We start from the raw sequence: 6,000 nt of genomic DNA, 5'->3' as shown, positions 1-6,000 counted from the left end.
CTCAGTTTGGTAGCATAGTGATGTTAGAGCAACAAAATATATTTCCTAGTATCTTTCCACTAGAAAAGACACCAAGCAAGAGGCCTCCCATCTCCCAGGAAAGAGCAAAAGCCAGAGTTTTACATTGAGCGCCTGAAGGCATTTTCTTATCTTTAATCCTAATCCTGTTTGGGTCCAATTTCAAAGAGATTAAGAGCATGCACTTTAGGCCTGACAGACTAGGAACCTGATTCTATCTTCCTAGTTGTATGACCCTCAGTGAGACAGGTAATTTCTTCATGCCTCACCTTCCTCATCTAGGAACGGGGGAATGCTTTCCACACTTTCTGGAACACAGTCAGGCACTGCCTAATGTTTTCTTTGGAAACTTAGCACATCTGTACAGCTATTTCCTTTAAAATGTGAGAAAGTTGATTTCCCTTCAACCTTTTCTTTCCATCACTTTTGCATTGCACTCGGCGTTTTCTCTAATTCTTTATAGTTCTAGAGATTGGCAGATGCTGGAAGAAAATCAGAGTCACTACGGATTTATTTATTTTATTTTATTTTTTTGAGACGTAGTCTGGCCCTGTAGCCCAGGATGGAGTGCAGTGGCGCGATCTTGGCTCACTGCAACCTCTTCCTCCCGGGTTCAAGCAATTCTCCTGCCTCAGCCTTCCGAGTAGCTTGCACTACAGGCCCACGTCGCGACGCCCGGCTAACTTTTTGAATTTTAGTAGAGACGGGGTTTCACTGTGTTGCTCAGGCTGGTGTCGAACTTCTGAGCTCAGCCAATCCGCCCGCTTCGGCTTCCAAAAGTGCTGGGATTACAGGTGTGAGCCACCGCGCTTTTTGGTTTCCAGTTCTCTTCCCCAAGAGGCCAGGAATTTTTGCATGAGTTGCCGGACACTGGAGTGATTTGGGACAGTACATTCTGTGACGACTTCAAGGTTCCTTTTCAACAAAGGACTGGAATCTTAGCGAGATAACATATCCCAAGACATGTTTGTAGCAATGCAAAGGACCACAGAAATCTAGACAAATTCTTTAATTTTACAGCTACAGAAACCTAGGATCTCAGGGGCTGGGATACTCCTCAGTTATCCCATCGGGCAGGGCCTAAAACCCAGGTTCAGTCGCCTGGCTCCAAGCTTTTTCCATCATACCAGCTGCGTCTCATTAACTCCACCTCCGAAAGTGCTAAGGAAGTTCCCTCCCAGTGCCTACCCAAGCAGGGTGGGGCGATTCTGTGGCATGGAACAAACCGGGAAAACGACATTTTCCAACTCTCAGCACACAGGCTGCTTTTTATCATTCCTAGGGGGCAGGAGGGGGCAGGGAGAGAAGGCTAAGACACCGGGTCCAGTACCCAGAGGTTCTAGGGAGAGATCTTTGAGATTGCCTACTCGGTGAGGCCACCTTACTTTCTCCTGGTCTGTTTTCCCCTGTGGGGTGGCTGCATGAGGCGTCCTGCTTGGAGGGTTCCCCAATATAAGGTGGACTGTCCTTGATCTAGGTCGGGGTGGGCAAGATCCTGCCGCCACCCCGTCTCTGCGGTCCTCGGAAGTCTAGGTGGGATCTTCCTTTCCTTGCCTCTTCTTCCCAATGGCGGGAGCGGCACAGGGTAGGGGTGGCTGCGGTCGCCTTGCTCTCTCCACTTCAACGTCTCTCACTCCAGGGAGTTTCATCCGGTCCTCCGTCCTCGGCCCCCACCTTTTAAAACATTTTCCAAAACTGCCCCATTAAAAGTGCGCGACTTCTCCGGGCCTGCAGAAGGAGCTCCTGCAGCCCGGCATTCCTCGGATTCCAGCGCTGTGACGTCCCCAAGGACGGCGCGCCTCCAGCTTGGGAGCTCTGGAGCTGGGGCTCCACGTTTCAGCGCGCGCCCGCGGCGCCCCCAGCGCGCGCCCTCCCGGGCCGCATTCCTCTCCGCCCCCGGCCGCGCGCCCCGCGCTCCCTCCGCCTCCAGGCCCCCAGCGCTGCCGAGCCCGGCTCTCGGGTGGGGGAGCCGTGGCCGCCGGCGCTTGCTCCGTCCCCTCCCACTCGCACGGCCCCTTCCTCCCTCCTCTGCCGGCCGCTCGCATTTCCTGCCGCTCTGGCTCTCCCGGCCCCTCAAAGTTCTTCCCAACTTTTTCTCCGCGGAGTGAGCGCAGCGGACGCAGACTCGGGGGCAGGTTGCTGTGCTCCTGCGGGCTCGGCCGCCTGCTCTGCTGGCTCAGGTCCTTGGGGAGCCCTAGACAGACACAAGTGGCCACTGGCGCTCCTTCCCCTCCCAGCTGAGCCATCCTCCCCGGCCTCCTGGAACGGGACAGCCCGTGCTTAGGTTTTTCTCCTTTTCTACCCCGGTGCGCCTCTGCTCCGACTCTCGCGCCGGGATCGCGGCGGAAACCTCCCTCCCCTTTCGCCTCCTGCGGCTCCTTCCCTTCGCCCCTCCTCCGCCAGCCACTGGAATCAATTCCGTGGGGAATCGGGGCTTCGCCGCCGCGAAGGACAGCCTTTCCGCGCGGGACTCCGGGGCGCCACGGGGGCCATGTAAGCAGGTAAGCCCCTTCCAAGCCGGGGAGTCGGGCCCGAGGTTGGAGGCCGCCTCGGCGCTCCGGGCGACCTGCAGATGACTTGGGCAGACGCTGGCAACGCCAACTTGCGATTGGCGGCCCGGGACGCCTGGCAGGGCAGCGGGGGCGCTGGGTGGCCGGGCCGCAGGGGTGTTATCTCGCGGTGGGAGCTGCCCGTGGTGAGGCGCAAAGCTTGTCCCGGAGCGAGCTGGAAGGTGAGCGCCGTCTGGGGAGTTTGTGGTTAAACCCACACCCTTGTCTTCTCTCTCCCTTCCCTTCTGCGTTTTGGGAATGAGAGAGGGCCTCGGAGGGGCACCTGGAGATACCTAAACCTTGGGGGCTAGAGGATGAAAGACGAACGACGTCGCGGTCGCTGCAGCGGTAGAGGGACGCAGCTGCCCGACGCCCCCAGTCACCCCCCACCACCACTGGGAAGGGATCTTGAGGGGAGCGGAGTTTTCCTGCCCTCTCACTAGGCCTCAGTGGTGCCACCAAACTCCTGGGCGTCGAGGCTCCTACTTGGGTGGTCGGGCTGGCTCATAGAAAAAAGCTGTGGTCACACAATTTCAGATCAGGTCTCCATCTCAAACTTTTCAAGTTCTAGGTATTAACAGCCTCTCCTTCCCCATGTGACCCCCAGAGCTCAGGTTTGAATACTTGTAAATGGGGTTTACACCTTTTCGTTTGGAGAGAGCAGTGAGGTAACGCTGCCCCTACCTCCCTTTTCCTCTCACTTCCTTCAGTTCCTGTCCTCCAACCCCCTCATCCCCACCTACAATTTCAGAGATTGTAGGGTTTCCGCTTAAGTCTAGGGACTGGCTGTCGCAGGTTCTTTGTGAAGGTGAGGAATCTCTAGATTGCAGGCGCGGGCAGTTACAGAGTTTCCACCAATGTGTTAACTTCTTGAAATGGATTAGTTTACTCATTCATCCAACAAACCCAGCTTCTACTCTGCTAGGAACAGGGGATAGAAAGATGCTAAACGAGATCACAGGGCAGGAGTCTGCAGCCTAGTGGAGGAAACCTGAAGGCCAGTGAAGAATGATAATGCATGGAGGATGGGTTCTGTGAGAGTCTGAGGCGAGCTTGGTCCTGGTGAGGCGTGCACTGCGCTTAGAGAATGGAGGTTGTGCTCATCTGAAGGGTGTATTCCAGGCAGAGGAAACAGCTGGTGCAGCGTGAACACAAGAGGGAACCGAAAGTTTCCCTAGCCATCTGGGGGCCCAAGGGACATTTATGGTCATGTTGGTGCAGTGTTGCTGGGATAGCATTCTCTCCACCCCCAATATCAGAAATTAATCTAGGAGTGCGTTAGCCACTTATGGGAACCACAAGGAGCTTCCAGTGGAGCCAAGGCCTCCCTCTTTGGATACACTTCCATGCCTGCTGCTGTTTTACCACAAGCAGCTGTTGTATGATCATCTAAATTTTAATTGGCCCATGCTCGGTTTTATTAACATGGTATTGATTCTTCTTTTTTGTCCCCCACATTCAAACTGATTCCTTTTTAAAAAGGCTGCTTGACAGCCATAGGTGTGGTAATACAAGGCATTACGGACCTTGTATTATAAAGTTACCTAATTGTTTGGTGATGGGGTTAAAGCTTGTGCCATAGAAATGACAGCCTTAATGAGCAGGAGCTGAATGGCATGATGCCGTTTTTGCCCAGTCTGAATGGGTGGCCATGTGGTGCAAAATTAGTTCATCTGTATGTCATGAAGTTTGTTATACTTTTCTCTACTTGGAAGTCATTACTGTTGCTTTAGCACAGTTGTAAGGACTGTCGTTCTTCCCTCTGAAACTTTATGAAAATAGAAAACACTATCTTCTTGCAGATTTTTGTAGCCTAATGGCCCAGGATTCAGCAAATCCTGCCTAGAAAAGTTTCTTACAATGCAGTAGCATTCTGTACGTGGTTTGCCTTTCAAGGGTGCCTCTTCACTGGACTGAAGTGGTGCTGTAGTATTGTTCATAGTGGCTAAGTCCTGGCCGAGGTGGCAGACATCCAGCTTTTGGTGACCTCAGGCCAGTACATGAGAGTAGGAAGAACACACTGACTTCCTACAACTTTGGGTGTTTATCCAAGCCCCTCTACCAGCATCTTTTCTTATCTCAAGAACAGCCCCTTCACAGAAGGTTTCCTGAAGGTGTGGGGACCTGCATGAGAGAAATGGCTGAAGAGAAGCCCTTTCCCACTAATCCCAGGCATTTGCCCAGTTTCCATCATTGGCTTAAACATGTAATTATTATTAACACTTGAGTTATTCAGGTTTGTGCATACTGTGTCACGCTGGTAGCTGTAATAGAAAGGACAGTTAGACTTTTAATAGGGAAGCACCATAAGGAATTCAGAGAAAAATCAGAATTTTTAGAATAATTCTTACTTGCCCTGGACGTGTGGGCTAAGTGTCAAGAACTATGAGGACTTTTTATTTTCCAGTGCCTGCCTGCCTTATTAGAGGTTTAAATTTGCTCCAGGGAAGCAAACATCAACCCTTTGATTGCATATTATAGCCCTCCTGGGTTCCATATTCTTGTCATTTTTGAGCAAGGTGTTCATCAAATTCTTGCATTTGAGCTTCATTACTTAGTCACCAAATGCTGTGTTTTTAAAAAATTCGTTTTAAGCCTCAGAACAGTGCTGTGAGCTTTGTTAGAGATAATGCATGAGAAACAGATAAGATGAAATACTTAATTAGCCAATTAAGGAATGAGGGAAAACAAATTTTGGTAGGGAGGAGGTTCAAGTTAATGTCTAAAATGTGTTTTTGGATCTCCCTTTATGGATTTAATTTGATTTAATTAATACGTCCTCTGTATGCATCTCACCGACGGCTTATTGAGTGGTCCAAGGGTTATGTGTGGTAAGTTCTATAGCTTTTCCTCGCTGTCGGTGTGCTAGAGCAGGCGGTCCAGGTTTGGGAGTTGGAAATATAACTAGGTTGGAATTCTAGCTCTGCTATTTTTTAGCTGTGTGATGTTGGATGAACTTCATAGCCCTTCTGAGCCTCAGTTTCTTCATCTGCAAAATGGATCTGATAACATTTAGCCTGTCAGGGTGTGTATGGAGAATTCAGTGTCATGCTGTGTAACAGCACCTCACACAGAATAGGTCAAGGATGGCTATTTATATGTTCAAGGACTTGTATGTGGCCATGAATGTTCTCTTTGTGTGTTATTTTTTCAGCAGCCTGAATTCACATGTGTGTAAACATTCACATAAAGCTTTATCTCAGACTTTTTTTTTTTCAGTCTATTGGCTCAAAACAAACATGTTGGCTGGCAGCTGCCATGTGGCCCCTCCTACAAGAGGAAATTGAGAGGTGGGGGACCAGGCAATAGAGAAGTTTGAGGAGGGAAAGCCACTGAGAGATTAGAAGGGCAGAGAAAAAGATCTTTTTCCCTGTATAATTCTTACTGTAATCAGGGGCCAGTATTTTATATAAGGATCCTTGTATTTCTAATG

General features: G+C 50.6%; 1 protein-coding gene across 1 annotated transcript in view; it reads left to right on the top strand.

Annotated features, from left to right (window-relative positions):
* The first annotated feature begins 1,945 nt into the window (after positions 1–1,945).
* Positions 1,946–6,000, top strand: part of PTPN14 (protein tyrosine phosphatase non-receptor type 14) — a 207,578-nt gene continuing 203,523 nt past the window's right edge. Inside the window, exon 1 of the mRNA XM_033200155.1 lies at positions 1,946–2,519. The gene's annotated coding sequence lies outside the window, so the exon portion shown is untranslated. The remainder of the gene's footprint in view (positions 2,520–6,000) is intronic.

Source organism: Trachypithecus francoisi, unplaced genomic scaffold, assembly GCF_009764315.1.
Source record: "Trachypithecus francoisi isolate TF-2019V2 unplaced genomic scaffold, Tfra_2.0 Lachesis_group5, whole genome shotgun sequence".
Lineage (NCBI taxonomy): Eukaryota > Metazoa > Chordata > Mammalia > Primates > Cercopithecidae > Trachypithecus > Trachypithecus francoisi.
Note: the sequence above shows the minus strand (reverse complement) of the source record. Positions and strands in the feature narration are given on the sequence as shown.